This window comes from Papio anubis, chromosome 9 (assembly GCF_008728515.1).
Source record: "Papio anubis isolate 15944 chromosome 9, Panubis1.0, whole genome shotgun sequence".
NCBI classification, from domain to species: Eukaryota; Metazoa; Chordata; class Mammalia; order Primates; family Cercopithecidae; genus Papio; species Papio anubis.
This window is the reverse complement of record NC_044984.1, coordinates 112,768,157-112,785,850: the sequence shown is the minus strand read 5'-3', so window position 1 is coordinate 112,785,850 and position 17,694 is coordinate 112,768,157.

Below are 17,694 nucleotides of genomic sequence, written 5' to 3'. Positions count from 1 at the left end.
ATGAAGATTCTAACACTGGGCAGCCAAAAAATGACAAATGTCACCACACAGCTGTTCCTGCCACAACAATTGCACCAAGCACCAGATAGGAAAAAATAAGACCAAGATTTGGCCTCTGCTCTCAAGACGCAATTTTGAGAGTGGAGGCTATATCTTATGCTTTTTTACTAATCCATGGTGCTTGGCAGAGCGTAAACTCTCAATAAGTGTTTGCTAAATAAATAAAAATAAATGAACAATCTTGCTTGGATAAATCAAACGACCCCTTTGCAGGCAGGGCACTACACAAAATAAGTCTTCAGGACCTTCTAGCAAGACGATTCTTGGGATGTATGATCTTGCCTGAGAATGGCTGAGACTCACAGTGATCTTTCAGAAACCATCTATGAACCAGAAGCTAGAGTGAAACTGCACAGATGCACTAAGCCTTAGCACAACCCAAATATTACATTTTGAAATGGATCCACCTAGAAATCCGGTTCAAATTGAGTCTAAATCTAAACATCCTCTAAAACAATTGAACAAGAATGAAATTTGTTCTGTCCCTGCTTACAGTTGAATTTTCTCATCTTTTAAACAAAAAGCCCAATGCCATTAGTTTTGGTCATACACTGGCCTGTGGTGCTATACTGGGCTGCTATGTCACAGCACACACCAGCAATAATTTTATAAATGTGTTCTTCCCAGCTTCCCACCTCTGAGCTTGAATCGATTTCCAGTCACATCTTGCATATTTCGTGCCAAAGGCTGCAGTGAGGGGTACTAAGGGTTGGTGTGAAATCACTTGTTCTGCAGATCTTTAAACATAAGGAAGAATCACCTCTCCTTTCGGTGGTTTTGGCCTCAGTTCAACTAGATGCAAAGTTACTAGATTCTGTTCAGTCTCTAGACTTTTCATTAATTTGTTCATTCAACAAATTTATATCGACTGCCTACTATGGGTCAGGAACTATGCTAATCCTGGGGATATAGCAGTGATCAGAAAAGAGATGGTCCTTGAATTCATGACACTTATATTCTAGATGGAGACCCATAAACGAATGTGCAATTACAAAATGGAATAGGGATGGGGGGAATGGGGTGCTATATATAAAAATAATGGGAAATCTATTTGGATTGGGTAGGGTGGAGGAAAAGAAAGCCTTCCCAAGGACATTTAGGCTGCATTCTAAATGATGAGAAGAGTTGCTGTGAGCTGAACCATGTCCTTTCCCCACCCCCGCCACCCACTACCGAAATTCACATGTTGAAGTCCTAACTCCCAGTACCTCAGAGTGTGACTGTATTTGGAGACGAGGTCTTTAAAGAGGTAACTAAATTAAAATGAGATGATTATGCTGGGTCCTAATCTGACTGTTGTCCTCATAAGAAGAGGAAATTTAGACACAGACACAGAGGGAAGACTATGTGAAGACATGGGGAGAAGATAGCCATCTACAAGCTTCCACCAATGCTTCCCATTCACATTCCACCATGATTGTAAGTTTCCTGAGGCCTCCTGGCCATGCTTCCTGTTAAGCCTGTCAAACTGTGACTCAGTTAAACCTCTTTTCTTCATAAATTACCCAGTCTCAGGTATGACTTTATAGCAGTGTGAAAACAGACTAATAGAACAGATGGTACATCAGCTTCTGGCTTGAATATCTGGGAGCACTCAATATAACATATATTTTTTTGTATAGAAAAACTTTTGGAAGACAGTGTGGGTCCCATCTTGCCATCTGCTGGCTGAGACACCAGACAAGAGGTTGAACCTCTTTCTGGCAAAAGTCAAGGTGCTCAGCTTGGCAAACAAGGTTCTAAATCTACTCCCTCCCTGCCTCTTCAGCTGCCCCTTTCATGGCCCACCCACAGACATCTCAGCCTCCGGATGGACCAAGTTTCTCGCCTTTTGCAAACACCCCTCCCTTCCTTAAGTGTCATCCTTGCTCCCTCAGTGTAGAACATTCACATTCTACCTCCCTGGAAACTCCTGTCTGTCATCACATACCCTGACCAGATGTAACAACTTCTTCAAAAACTTCCATGACTCCCCAGGTTTCTAACTTGATCCCACCTCTCCCTATAGTAGCTAGTTTTTATGATCCACCCTCTTTACCCAAGCCTCCTGAAGGAGGTGTCTATGCTCTGTTCTCACATCCTCACTTCCCTCTCAGTCCGCTGCAGTCTGACATTGGCTCCTGCGCTCCACTGGAACTGGTTTGCCCAAGGCACTAATTACATCCATGTCATTCTCTTAATCTATCTATACAGCTTCCTGTTCTTTCCTCCCAATCCCTATTCCAATTTGTAATTGTATATTCATTTATGGATTTCTTTCTAGAATGTAAGTGCAGTAAATTCAAGGCTAAATCCATCGTTGCTGAATCCAAAGGATACTTTTCTTTTTTGAGACAGAGTCTTGCTCTGTCACCCAGGCTGGAGTGTAGTGGTGCAATCACTGCTCACTGCAGCCTCAACCTCCTGGGTTCAAGCAGTCCTCCCACCTTAGCCTCTCAAGTAGCTGGAACCACAGGTACATGCCACCATGCCCAGCTAATTTTTGTAGAGACAGAGTCTCCCTATGTTGCCCAGGATGGTATTGAACTCCTGACCTCAAGCAATCCTCCTGCCTTAGCCTCCCAAAATGCTAGGATTTCAGGCATGATCCACCATGCCTGACCCAATGAAGACTTTGGACCACTGGTTTTTCTCACCTCTCCACAAAATTTGATAGTGTATATGCATTCCTTTTTAAAAAACATTTGACATTGAAATGTTTCAAGTCTATAAAAAAAGTTGTAAGAATAGTACAGTGAATACTCATGTATCCTTGCCCAGATCTTACCAATTAATATTTTGCCTCATTTGCCTTATGTATCTATTTATCCTTTTTATTTTTTCAGAACCGTGGTAGGTGCTTAAGCTGTTCGGGCTACTACAACAAAATACTACAACCTAGATGGTTTATAAGCAACAGAATTTTTTCCCCACAGTTCTAGAGGCTGGGAAGTCCAAGACCAAGTTGCCAGGCATTCAGTATCTGATGAGAGCCAGCTGTTCTCTCACTGTAACCTCTGACATGAATGGGAGGTTAGGGCCCTCATGACCTTATCACCTCTGAAGGTCCCATCTCCAAATTTTCACACATTACGGATTAGGCTTCAACGTATGAATTTTGGAAGGACACAAACGTTCAGATCATAGCAGAAGGGTAAATGGAAGACATCCCAAACTTTCACCTCGAAATATTTCAGCACATATTTCCTAAGAACAAAGGTATTCTATTATACAATCACAACACAATTATCAAATTTAGGAAAAATAACATTGATGTAATACTATTACCTAGTCAGCAGCCCATTTTAAAATTTTGTCAGTTGTCTCTATAATGTCTTTCATAACCTTTTTCTTTTCTGATGTAAGATCAAATATGGAGCCACATTTACTTGTTATGGTTCTTTAGTCTCCTTTTATTATATCTGGAGGCCTTAGTATTTTTCTTTTTCTTTGTTGTTGTTTTTGTTTTGTTTTGTTTTGTTTTTTGAGATAGAGTTTTGCTCTTGTTGCCCAAGCTGGAGTGCAATGGCATAATCTCGGCTCACTGTAACCTCTGCCTCCTGGGTTCAAGTGATTCTCCTGCTTCAGGCTCCTGAGTAGCTGGGATTACAAACGCGGGTCACCATGCCTGGCCAATTTTTTTGTATTTTTAGTAGAGTCGGGGTTTCATCATGTTGACCAGGCTGGTCTCAAACTCCTGACCTCAGGTGATCTGCCTGCCTCAGCCTCCCAAAGTGCTGGGATTACAGGTGTGAGCCACCAATAGTAAGAAAGCCTTACTATTATTTGTTAGTCTTTCAAGATACAAAAGAAAAATTGAAGAGTACAGCCCAGTAGTTTTATATAATGTCCCTCAATTTGGGCTTGTCTGTGTTTTCTCATGATTAGATTCTAAACATGCATTTTTTGAAGGACATTACAGAAGACATGTTGTGTCCACTTCAGTGCATCGCATCAAGAGGCACGTATGAGTCTGGCTTATCCCATCATCAGTGATGAACCTCTTCTTCAGTGAAGTTTTCTCATCCCGTGGCTTCTGTGGCTTTCCTCCTACCTCTCTTGTGAATTTTTCTTAGTCATTTTCATTGGGCTCCTCTTCCTCTGAAAACTGGGAATTTCTGGCCAGGCAGGTTCCTATTTTAGAAGCCTGTTCAAGGATCTTCATACTTTAAACTCTTCTAGCCAATTTCATTCTCCTCTGTTTCCTGAATCGAATCTTTTATAATTCCAGTTACCACCTGTGCAGTGACAGCTCTCAAACTTAGCTCTCCTCACCTTGGATCTCTCTCCTGAACACCATACCCAGACCTGCTTACTAGACAGCTATACCAGGATGTCATCTACAATGTTTAAGACTAAATACATCATCCTCCACTACCCTAAGCCTGTTTCTCTTCCTCCTATGATGAATGGAAACACCCAGAGCTGAAGCTTTTCACCCATTTAACAAACATTCATTGAGCACCCAGAGCCTTTCAAATTTAATTATCTACAGCTTTGTTTCCTGGATCGTCAATGTCTTGAAATGAGAACTATATCTGTCTTGTTTGCTATTGTATCCCTAGAAATGCCTGACACTTGAAAATGGTAGCTATTGTCAACCAAACTCTCAATTTTTTCATCTATAATGTAGAAATAATAATGGATTCCTCACAGGGCTTAGGTAAGGATCAAATGATATCATAGAAGGGCAAGTTGTTTATAAACACTGTATCTTATCTCCTGGCTACTTGAAATGTCTACGGCTCACAGCAACAACATCAACTGCGAGGTGCTTAGAAATGTGAATCTCAGCCAGGCGCGGTGGCTCACACCTGTAATCCCAGCACTTTGGGAGGCCAAGGTGGGTAGATCTCTTGAGTTCAGGAATTCAAGACCAGCCTGGCCAACATGGTGAAACCCCATCACTACTAAAAATACAAAAATTAGCTGGGCATGGTGGTGCACGCCTATAGTCCCAGCTACTCTAGAGGCTGAGGCAGAGGAATTGCTTGAACCCAGGTGGCAGAGGTTGCAGTGAGCCAAGATGACGCCACTGCACTCCAGCCTGGGCAACAGAGTGAGACTCAGTCTCAAAAAAAAAAAAAAAGAAAGAAATGTGAATCTCAGGCTCTTCCCCAAACCTGCTGAATCAGGATCTACATTTTATTTATTTTTTTATTTTGCAGAGACAGGGTCTCACTCTGTTGCCTAGGCTGGTCTCAAACTCTGGCCTCAAGTGATCCTCCAACCTTGGCCTCCCAAAGCATTGGGATTACAGGTGTGAGCCACTACACCCAGCCAGGAATCATTTTAATAAGATTCTCAGGTGATGTATATACACAATAAAGTTTGAAAAGGATAGCTTAATCCTAAACCAATTACACTCAGACTATTATATCTCTCCCATCTACTGTATCATTTTTTCAACATTTAGTGATAGTCCTTCTCCCACAGGAAGTCTTCCCTAATCAAATCAGAAAATGCAAGGTTCACAGGAGTTGACATAGCATCGTCAAAACAGTGACCTTTCAAATCCTGACTCTTGATGTTTGCTGTCTACTTACCTTGGGCAAATTGCTTCATCTCTGTAAACCTCTCCAGTTTCCTCATCTGTCAAGTGCGTTTGAGAGTTCCAACCTCCCCAGGCTGCTGTGATGACTAATGAAGGTGATGCATGTTAAGGATAGTATATGGAGCATGGCACAATGTGGCGAACAGTCAACAAACTGTGCTTACATGTTTCTAAATAAAGAAACACACACATTTATATGGTTTCCCACTTGCCATGAATGAGTACTCTCTGAGGTTGTCTATTTTCCTTAGCTTGTTTATTTTTTCTTCTCTTAGGTTATAAGAGAAGAAAGGGAATCTCTTTGTTCTATGTCTGGAACAAATTACCATTTCTCAGAGATCTGGATGGCTGCAGCTTTTTAAACTACTGTTTATTTAATTCATACTATGTGCCAGATACAAGTTGACTAAGTGGAAGTGTCTGGTCTTTACATTCCCCAGGTTGCAGGCCTGTAGCCCATAAGGTGGGCAGACCCTCGCACGGTAGAGGAGGACTGGAAGAAAGTGGGAGAGGGAGACAGCTGAAGGAGCAGACTGGGATGCTTGGGCTTGTTTTGCCAAAGTTTATTTCAACCTGGCTGGGTGTTTTCAAGCTTCCAACTTAGCAGGCTTGAAATAAAAATTCCCATTGCTGCTCTCTGTCCCAGTTCCTTACCAAATAAAGGTCCTTCTTAAATATTGAGAGTCTCTCATACCTAAGGTAATTGTGGCTCTCAAAACTTCAGACTGACATTCTCCAAAAACCCCCTGAGATCTTGATGAACACGTCACCACACACCCTCCAGGAAAATAATCACACCATAGACACAACATGTTGCACACAGTTTGGGCAAGGGGAGGGGACTGCATTTCCCTAAAGGAGACTCACAAACTTTCCACTAAAAATTCCTTCATTTCAGGCCTGTTTGCTTCACTTCACACAGACCCTAGTGTACCAACGCACACACATGCCTGGGTGCACACAAGTGCGCATACACACACTGCATCTTCAATCACTTCATTTACCTCTCTAGCTCCAGAAGAATAAATTAACATTTTCCTGGCAGCAAAGTGGAGACATGTTTTGTCTAGAGATTACACGGATTCAATCATCAAGTGCCATAATCCATCCCCCAAAAAGGCAGAAAGATAGACAAGAACATTCGGATCCAGCCATCTAAGCCCCAGCAGGGAACTGTACATTTGCCCCTGAGGAGCATCCTGGACCCCAGGAAAGCCCAAGTGCTTCAGCTGTCCTCCTGGGAAAAGTGCTCCTCTGATCTAATTGACACTGTTCAGAGGCGAACACATCTTCTGTGCAATGTTATTTTTTTTTTTTAACTGCAAAGTCAGAAAGATGGGAGTTGCTTGGTTGCTGCTAACAACTTCATTTCTCCCTTATTACTGTTTAACTATGTAAATTCTCAAAATAGGCTTTTTTTTTTTTGTCTTTTTTTTTTTTTATTTTATTATACTTTAAGTTCTAGGGTACATGTGCATAACGTGCAGGTTTGTTACATGGTGACCTCCCGGGAGCGGGGGACCACCAGGTTGCCTAAGGAGGGGTGAACCGGCCCAGGTCGGAAAATAGGCTTTTTTAAACCAAAGTTAAGCATTTTGACTCCAACCTTCAGCAAAAAACTGAGTCCAATAGTTAAATGCATGGGACCTGTATGGAATCAAACCACTTGGATTTCTTTGAATGCTGACTCTACTTTTCTCTGAGCCTGGTTACCCACATATATAATGGGGTAATATTAACATCTACTTTGTGGGGCTCTTTTAGAGTTATTGAGGTGGTTCATGTAAAGACCTTAACATAGTGCCTTGTACATGGCAAGAACTCAGCAAAACCCATGTATTAGTCCATTTTCCTACTGCAATGAAGAAATATCCAAGACTGGGTAATTTATAAAGAAAAAGAGGTTTACTGGACTCACAGTTCCACATGGTTGGGGAGGCCTCACAATCATAAGGACAAAGGAGGAGCAAAGGCACGTCTTACATGGTGGTAAGCAAGAGAGCATGTGCAGGGAAATGGCCCTTTATAAAACCATCAGATCTCATGAGATTTATTCACTATCACGAGAACAGCATGGGAAAAATGCGCCCCATGATTCACTTACCTCCCACTGGGTCCTTCCCATGACACACGGGGATTATGGGAGCCACAACTTAAGATGAGATTTGGATATCAACCTATAACTAAAACATTGGTGTCTTAGAGCTCAGTGGACTCTAATCTTAATAGCCAGAAAACAGAGTAACGAAATCCCACCTACTCCTTCCCCTCAAATGTTCTTTCATGCGCTATGGCATCTAGGTAATGCATTGCACCAAGCACTCTAGGTCTGGCAAAAGTTCATTACTTTAACTCATTCGGGGTTTGGAGAGGATTTTTTAATGGTAAAATATATATAACATGAAACTTGCTATTTTAAGCATTAAGTGCACAAGTTAGCACCATTAATTACATTCACAATGTTGTGTAACCATCACCACTGTCTAGTTCTAAAATTTGTCATCACCCCAAACAGAAATTCTGTACCCATTAAGCCGTAACTCCCCATTCTCCCCTCTCCTAGCCCCTGATAAATTCTGCTTTACTTTCTGTTTCTGTGAATTTGTCTCTTCTAGATATTTCACATGGAATCATAATATTTGTTCCTTTGTGACTGGCTATTTCACTTAGCACAATGCTTTCAAGGTGCATTCATACTGTAGCATGTTTTAGAATTTCATTCAAGGCTGATTAATATTTTATTATATGTGTATATTACATCTTGTTTACCCATTCATCCACCCATGGACACTTGGGTTCCTTCCTTCTTTTGATTACTGTGAATAATGCTATTATTAATATTCAGGTATGCTGGGTGTAGTGGCTTATGCTTGTAATCCCAGCAGTTTGGGAGGCCAAGGCGGGCAGATCACCTGAGGTCAGGAGTTTGAGACCAGCCCGGCCAATATGGTGAAACCCTGTCTCTACTAAAAATACAAAAAATGTTAGCTAGACGTGGTGGCACATACCTGTAATCCCAGCTACTCGGGAAGTTAAGGCAGGAGAACTGCTTGAACCCAGGAGGTGGAGGTTGCAGTGAGCCAAGATCACGCCACTGTACTCCAGCCTGGGTGACAGAGTGAGACTCTGTCTCAAGAAAAAAAAAAAAAATCCAGGTGCAAATATCTGTTTGAGTATCTGTTTTCAATTCTTTTGGACATATACCTAGGAGCAGAATTGCTGAACCCTATGGTAATTTTATATTCAACTTTCTGAAGAGCCATCAATCTGTTTTCCACAAAGGCTGCACCATCTTACACTCCTGCCAGCAATGCAGGGTTCCAATTTCTCTGTATTCTCTCCAACACTTGTAATTTTTGGTAACTCATTTGTTTTTAATGACACCTCAAGACTGTCTCAACAATATATCTATTAATCAGCATTCTCCAGAGAAACAGAACCAAGAGGATTGACTGACTGATCCATCAGTTACAGGAATTGGTCACATGATTATAGAAGCCAAGAAGTCCCACTATCTGCCATGTGCAAAGCAAAGAACTAGGAAAGCCGGTGTGTAATTCAGTCTCAGACTGAAGACCCAAAAATTAGGAGTGTCACTATCTGAGGGCAGGAGAAGACAGATATCCCAGATAAAACCAAGCAAATTCAACCTTCTTTCACCTCTTTATCTGCACCCTCAGTGGATTAGACAATGCACACCCACATTGGGAGGACAATCTTCTTTACCCGGTCTACAGATTCAAATGCTAATCTCTTCTAGAAACACCCTTACAGACATACACAAAAATGATGTTTTGCCAACTATCTGGGCCTCTCTTAGTCCACTTAACACATAAAATTAACCATCACAATATAGTAAACTTATTTTTCTAAAATAGTTGGGAAGTAAGTAATTCTAGTTTAGTGGTTTTCAACTAGGGACAGTTTTGCCCCCATGCCCCAACCCAGGGAACATGTGCAATGTCTGGAGTCATTTTTTAGTTTTCACAGCTAGGGTAGGGTGCTACTGGTATCAAGCAGGTAGAGGCCAGAGATGCAGCTAAATTTCTACATGCATGTGACAGCCTCCCACCACAAAGAATTATGGCCCAAAATATCAATAGTGCCAAGGTTAAAAAACCTTTTTTGTTGTAGTTGTTGTTTGTTTTTTTAAGACAGGATCCCACTCTGTCACCCAGGTTGGAGTGCAGTGGCACGATCACAGCTCACTACAGCCTCCAGTTTCTGGGCTCAAGCCATCCTCTCACCTCAGCCTCCCATGTAGCTGGGACTATAGGGATATTCCACCATGCCCAGCTAATTTTTGTACATTTTGTAGAGAAGGGTTTTTGCCATGTTGCCCAAGCTGGTTCTGAACTCCTGGGCTCAAGGGATCCACCCGCGTTAGCCTCCCAAAGTGCTGGGATTACAGTTGCAAGCCACTGTGCCCAGCCAAAAAAAAAAAAAAAAAGGTTTTATAGTTAAAAAGTTAGCCTAGGCCGGGCGCGGTGGCTCACGCCTGTAATCCCAGCACTTTGGGAGACCGAGACGGGTGCATCACGAGGTCAGGAGATCGAGACCATCCTGGCTAACACGGTGAAACCCCATCTCCACTAAAAACACAAAAAAAAATTACCCAGGCATAGTGGCGGGCGCCTGTAGTCCCAGCTACACGGGAGGCTGAGGCAGGAGAATGGCGTGAACCCGGGCGGCGGTGCTTGCAGTGAGCCAAGATCGCGCCACTGCACTCCAGCCTGGGTGACAGAGCGAGACTCCATCTCAAAAAAAAAAAAAAAAAAAAAGTTAGCCTAGAGGCTAGTCTTCAAACTAGACACAATAGAGTCACAAGATTCCAGAAGAAATTTGCAAGTAATAGAATCCCAAATTAAAAATGGCTAAAAAATCCTGGCACCTCAAAGTTTTTAAAGCCCAGAAATCATGGAAGTTTAGCAGTTCAATGATGCCATGAAAGATGCAAGCTTTGCCATCTCTCAGCTTCACCACCCGGGCATGCTGGCTCTTAGCCTCAAACTTGACTCCTCATGGTCTCAAACCGATGGCTGCAGATCCAGGCATCACATCATCATAAAGTCATGTACACAGGCAGAAAAGGGCAGTTTTTTTCTCTTGGGTACAAAGAAGAAAACCTATTCCAGAATCTATGCAGCACCTTTCATCTCAGTCTCATTGACAAGATTTGCATCACATGTTCATGTGTAAAGCACTCAGTGGTAAAGAGAATAAAATCACCACATTAGGTTTATGCTAATCAAAGTTTACCCCCTCAGGCTGAAGAGGGACCATTTTTCAATGGTGCTTCCAAGCTAGCTGGCATTTGATTTCAGATGCAAATGATAAATTCCTAATTGGTTTTTTATTAAGAGAGGGCATTATCCGCTCACATAACTAAAAATGTCAGGGATAGACACTGGCTTCAGAGACACATGGATATTGGGGTCAGATGCCATCACCCAAACTTGCCCTTGCTCTTTCTAGCCCTTGGTTCTGCTTTCCTCTGCATCGGCTTCATTCTCAGGCTGGCTCTGTTGTTGACAACATGAACCAAAAGTCCCAAGAACTGAGTCTCATTGGTTTTGACCACTCTGACTTGAATCACATGTCAATCCTTGAACAAATCACCATGACTAGGGGAATGAAATGCTCTGATTGGCTGTAACTGGATCACATGCTTCCTCCCCCTAGTGTAGGAGAGGGATGCACTATAAGCAGGAAGGCTAATAGATGCTGGATCTGCAAAAACAACAAATGCTCATGACATGATACAGGAAAAAAATTATATAGTTTTGGCCTGTTGGTAACCTGAATGTTATACAAATGCATAAACTCATTCCATAAACATTTGTTGAATGCTAACCATGTGCCAGATACAATGTACTGGGGAGGCAGACATAGTCTCTTCCATAGAGGACGCTGGTCCTCTCCCACTAACCCACTATATGTCCCTCAGTGAGCACCCTGACCTCTGATCCTTCAACTCATCATCTGGAACAGGAAATGGCTGGGATGATTTCTGAGTTGCTTTCCAATTCTGTATTCAATTAATTCTATGATTCCTTTCCGCAAACTGCTCTGAATTTTTTTTCTGGATGCTATCAATCACACCAATTTGATTTTACTTGCATGACTTGTCACTCGCCACAGAAGAATAAATGAAACTGGAGTGAAGTCAACTCAGAGCCCCTTTGTGACAGCATGACTGAACTTGGGCATCCAGAATTCATTGACTCTCACAGCCCAGACACCTTGTGGGTGACCGTGGTAAGGAAGCTGAGTAGAGATAGAAGGGCTCAGGCAGGGGCAATGGGGAAGGCTTCCATTGGGTAGAATGCTCCGGCTCACATATATTGCTTTCACCTAGATCCCAGCTCCAGCCTGGGAGAGACACTTTCAAGCCATGTCTGTAAGAGTGCCTGGCAAAAAGACTCATTGAAAACCTTTGTAGATTGCAAGCTAAAATTAGCAGCGGGCGTGAGGCTGACTCCTTCAGAGTGATTGCAGGGCCCTGGAGGTGCTGGCTTCTGCTGATTACTCATGATGCTGGCTTTGCAGGGAAATGGTGGCAGGTGCTTAAAATGTTTAGTGACCCTTAAAAGACAGAATATTGTAGTTAAGCCCAAGTGAATATGTCTGTTCCATCAATCCTTTACTCTTTCCCCAAAGTGATAAGCTTTATAATAGCCAAAGGGTAAGAGGAGTTGTGCAGGTTGGGCACTGGGTAACTTTAGGGGTGCCATGCATACTTCAGTGTAAGAAGCCTAGGTGAGTGGTGCCCCCTAGAGTTACATAGTGCTCAGCCTCCACAACCATGTATGGCAGTCTTTAATGCTGAGTCCAAAACTAAGGTGAAAAGGCTGCCATGACAGGAATCCAGAAGTTTTTCAATCAACCAACACATAATTATTTAAGATTACAACAGAAGTCAGGTGTTGTGGCTCACACCTATAATCCCAGCAGTTTGGGAGGCCAAGCTAGGTGGATCACCTAAGGTCAGAAGTTTGAGACCAGCCTGGCCAACGTGACCATCCTCCATCTCTATTAAAAACACAAAAATTAGCTGGGTATGGTGGTGGACACATGTAATCTCGGCTTCCTGGCTTCTCAGGAGGCTGAGGCACAAGAATCATTTGAATTTGAATCCGGGAGACAGAGGTTGCAACGAGCTGAGACTGTGCCACTGCACTCCAGTCTGGGTAACAGCAAGATTCTGTCTCAAAAAAAAAAAAAAAAAAAAAAAAAGGATTATAAAGATTACAGCAGAAACTGTAGGAGCTCTGCCCATATCCCAGGTGAAATGGTTTGTTTGACTGTGTTCCCACCCAAATCTCATCTTGAATTGTAGCTCCCATAATTCTGACATGTTGTGCTGTGAGAGGGACCCAGTGGGAGATAACTGAATCATGGGGATGGTCTCCCCGCTATTGTTCTTGTGGTAGTGAATAAGTCTCATGAGACCTGATGGTTTAATAAGGGGTCTCCCCTTTTGCTTGGCTCTCATTCTCTCTTGCCTGCTGCCATGTAAGACCTGCCTTTCACCTTGCGCTATGATTGTGAGGCCTCCCCAGCCACATGAAACTGTGAGTCCATTAAGTCTTTTTCTTTATAAATTACCCAGTCTCAGGTATGTCTTTATCAGCAGCATCAAAATGGACTAATACACCAGGTCACCTGTAGACATTTCCTGTCCATGGTTATGGCCTCCTGTGTCTCTCTACCTGAGGATGCTTTCTGCCACAGGGTGAACTAGAAGTGCCCAGGAGATAATGTTCCCAACAGTGACACTCAATCAATCATGAACAGATTGGCCAATAAATACATTCCCCATTCTGAGACAACTCTATGCTATTTTTCTAGTGTCCCTTAGAGCTGTTCTGTTCCATAGAGTTGTCACTAGCCACAAGGGGCTATTGAGCACTTGAAATATGGCTAGTCCAAATTGACAAGAATAAAATAAAAATACACCAGATCTCAGAGACTTGGTGTGAAAAAGAAATGTAAAATATCTCACTTACAATTTTTATACTGATTACATGCTAAAGTCATATTTTGGATATATTAGGCTAAATAAAATATATAATTTCATCTATTTCATTTTACTTTTTAAATGTGGCCACTACAAAGTTTAGAATTAGGCTGGGTGCAGTGGTTCATGCCTGTAATCCCAGCACTTTGGGAGGCTGAGACAGGTGGATCACTTGAGGTCAGGAGTTCAAGAACAGCCTGGCCAACATGGTGAAAACCCATCTCTACTAAAAATACAAAATACAAAAATTAGCAGGGCGTGGTGGTGGGTTCCTGTAATCCCAGCTACTTGGGAGGCTGAGGCAGGAGAATTGCTTGAACCTGAGAGGCAGATGTTGCACTGAGCCGAGATCGCGCCATTGCACTCTAGCCTTGGCAACAAGAGCGAAACTCCGTCTAAAAAAAAAAAGAAAAAGAAAAAAAGAAAAGAAAGAAAAAAAAAGAAAAAGAGAATTTAGAACTACATATGTGGCTTGCATTTGTGGCTTGCATTCTACAGTTATACACTGCATAACAACATTTCAGTCACCGACAGCCTGCATATAGAACAGTGCTTCCATAGGTTATGATACTGTATTTTTACTGTACTTTTTGTAAGCTATGTTTAGATATATAAATCTTTACCATTATAATTGCCTACAGTGATCAGTACGGAAACACGCTGCACAGGTTTGCAGCCTAGGAGCAAGAGGCTACCTCATATAGCTTAGGTGTAGTAGGCGGAACCCTCTAGGTTTGTGAGTACACTCAGTGATGTTCATGCAATGACAAAATCGTCTAACAATGCATTTTTAAAATTATCTTATTATTATTTTTGAGACAGAGTCTCACTCTGTCACCCAGGCTGGAGTGCAGTGGCACAATCCCAGCTCACTACAACCTCCACCTCCCAGGTACGAGCGATTCTCCTGACTCAGCCTCCCCAGTAGATGAGATTACAAGCATGCACACCACACCCAGCTAATTTAAAAAATATTTTTAGTAGGGGTTTCACCATGTTGGTCAGGCTGGTCTCAAATTCCTGACCTCAAATGATCTACCCATCTCTGCCTCCCAAAGTGCTGGGATTACAGGTGTGAGCCCCTGCACCCAGCTAACAATGCATTTCTCATACCGTACCATCATGAAGCGGTGCATGACTATAGTTCTGTTGGACAGAGCTGTCTGAAAGGGTCCCCAGCAGAACTGTGCCCTGTTGCCCACAGGAGGTAACTCACTTTGTCACATCCTTTTCTGTCCTTCCTTTGCCTGTCTCACTTTCCTACTTCCTCACCAACTTATGTGGGATCACCCTCCAAATCAATTAATAGACCCCAAACCTTGTCTTGAGGCATACTTTTTAGGGTAACCTGAACTAAGGAACAGATTTACTATGTACAGGAAATCATGTTAATATCTACCTTTCTTTATATTCAATTTGCTATGATCCCGTAGGGAGATAAAGACACTAACAGAGAAAAGGTTAAATACCAGATTTAAATAACAAAACAAGAGATGCGCATGATTACCTGTCAAGTGAGTAGTACAGAGAGCAAGTGCTAAGGGTTCAAAGGAGAAATCATATTAATATGGAACGGTATGGTTGGGGAAGGAGATTTCTGCTTAGCCCCACAAGACCTCACTGCTGTTTGCTTTGCTGCCAAAGGACGTTTGTGAAATGTAAAGCCTGGGCAAGGTCCTGGACTCCAGGAATGACTGGTGCCTAACATGAGCTGTGTGTTTCGTAGGAAGTACACTTCAAATTGCAGTGTGTGTGTGTGTGTGTGTGTGTGTGTGTGTGTGTGTGTACGTCTTGAGAGTAGGGAGGGATGCCAGACCTGATTCTCTTATTTCACTCATCCTGCTCATAAACAAAGCTGACAGTTTTGGGAAACTGTCAGGGAGGTAGATGTAGCCTACTTCACAGAACCCAAACAAAACACAGTTTCTAGAAAGGGATCAAACACTCTACTCCTTTCCCATCAGGACCATGTTCTTTGTGACCGAGATGAGTAACTGTAACTATCACCACAGGAAAGCAGGCATGCGTTCTTTGAGCATTACTGACCACTCACGATGGTCAGGCATTGTTAATAACAGCAATGCAGAAAGCAAAGAGCAAATGCATTGTAGCTTTCAGGAAGAAATAAACCCCTGCACCACCAGTCCTTGAAAATAGGCAGTCAATAAACAAAAAAAAGGGCATAAAGGAAATAAAATGTCCAGAAGAATTGACATTTTGGCAGAATTATCCATTCTTTTCTAGTCCCCACCCCCGCCCCCACCACCACTTTTTTGTTTTGTTTTGTTTTGAGAGTCTCTCTGTCGCCCAGGCTGGAGTGCAGCGGCGCGATCTCAGCTCACTGCAAGCTCCGCCTCCCGGGTTCGCGCCATTCTCCCACCTCAGCCTCCTGAGTAGCTGGGGCTACTGGCGCCCGCCACCTCTCCTGGCTAATTTTGTTTTTGTATTTTTTAGTAGAAATGGGGTTTCACGGGGTTAGCCAGGATGGTCTCATTCTCCTGACCTCGTGATCCGCCGGACACGGCCTCCCAAAGTGCTGGGATTACAGGCGTGAGCCACCACGCCCGGCCTCTAGTCCCCTTTATCAGAGAGACAATTGTTTTAAAAATAAGAGTCCGGAGTTAGTTGGACTTTAAGCGAGTATACAAAATAAAGTATTTCTCCTGCAGGAGAGCAAACTCGGAAAAGAACTGGTTATGGTGGTGCACTGTCCACGGTACCCAGGGGCTTCTCAGTGAGACCAGCTGGAATTTGTATGTAATTCCTTAGCAGCCTCATAGAGTTAACATTTTGCCCTCAATAAGCAGGTGGGCATCACAGTCTATACTGATGTATATGCATGTTAAAAACAGCTTTTCTTTCATTTATTTTTATTTAAAATGTACTATTCGGATTTAAAGTTAAGTTCCTTTAAAATACATAAAATCAGCTGGGCGCCGGGGCTCATGCCTGTAATCTCAGCACTTTGGGAGGCTGAGGCGGGTGGTTCACATGAGTTCGGAAGTTCAGAACCAGCCTGGCCAACATGGCGGAACCTTGTCTCTACTAAAAGTACAAAAATTAGCCAGACGTGGTGGGTGGCATGCACCTGTAGTCCCAGCTACTTGGGAGGCTGAGGCATGAGAATCGCTTGAACCCCGGAGGCAGATGTTGCATTGAGCTGAGCTCACACCACTGCATGCCAGCCTGGGTGACACAGCGAGACTCTCTGGGGAAAAAAAAAAATTACATAGAATCAAGGAATTAAGGTTTTTCCATCCAGTCAGTTCAAAAGGTTGTAAAGCACGTTTATTTCATCTTGTTGATGAGGTTCTTTCTTATGCCCAGCTGAAATCTCTCCTGATTGAATGTTCAAATTCAAATGTCTACAAAGACCAGACAGTAGAGCAAATGACTAAAATGGGACATTTAAAACAGTAAGTGACATGGCTTCAATGTGGGGAAGACAATAGGCATGATGGAGATGGGTAACAGGAGAGTTTGTGCTCTAAAGAAAGAAGCTTCCCCTAGTCCATTGTGTCCATGTGAAACAAGCCCAGTCTTGCAAGGTTATCTTATTACTCAAGAAAAGTTCAAAAATCTCTCCATTTTAAACTTTTTAAATTAATTCAATTTCTTAAAATTCACTGCGTAAGCCCAAAAATCTCTGGGTTGGATCCTACCCCTAGATTGCCACTGTGCTACCTCTGTTTAATGTAAACCCTCTTGTTCAAGGTCTCCCAAACATAGAGAATTAGAAGATGTGAAAACAGATACTATCTTTCCCACTTCACAGTGGGGAAATTGAGGTGCAAAACAGGTAGGATTTGAAATTCATTAGAAGGGTTGATAATGTAACCCAAAACATCTGTTACCAAATATACTAAATGAAAAAACAAACATTAGATGGACAGTTTGTGAGCACTTAGGAAAGGAATTCACTATACAGTAGCCCCCCTTATCCAAGGAGGATACATTCCAAGACCCCCAGTGGATGCCTGAAACCTTGTATAGTGCCAAACCCGGTATGTACTAAGTTTTTTCATATATACATATTATATTTAATTAGGCACAATAAGAAATTAACAATCACTACTAATAA